Source organism: Penaeus monodon, chromosome 27 (assembly GCF_015228065.2).
Source record: "Penaeus monodon isolate SGIC_2016 chromosome 27, NSTDA_Pmon_1, whole genome shotgun sequence".
Lineage (NCBI taxonomy): Eukaryota > Metazoa > Arthropoda > Malacostraca > Decapoda > Penaeidae > Penaeus > Penaeus monodon.
The window spans coordinates 36,989,463-36,989,841 of record NC_051412.1 but is presented as its reverse complement, the minus strand read 5'-3'; positions in this window follow the sequence as shown (position 1 = coordinate 36,989,841).

Sequence of the window (379 nt, the reverse complement as noted above, 5' to 3'; positions counted from 1 at the left end):
GCTTTAAAAGACAGTGCTGTATTTTTATGCATCAAGAATTTCTACTGGTTAAAGAAAAACAGCCAAACATTTTCTTTTCATCTTTAGCCCATAAACCCGTTGATTTGAAAGGCTTTGAAAAAACAGCTGTTTTCATTGGTTATGTTAGTATGAGTAGGGTAAATGCTTATCCGTAACAAGGCTCTTAGTGACTGATAAGGATGTCTTCTGTACTGTATAGAAAGTGTTCATCTCTGTGAGATTGATTTTGAAATGCATTCATTTGTGAACCTGAATGTTAATTATTTTATTGGAAAGTAAGTATCAAATTGTTAAGAGCATCAACCCCCCCCCTTCCCCCCTTTCTTTTTTCTTTATTCTCCCCCACCCCCACCCCCTA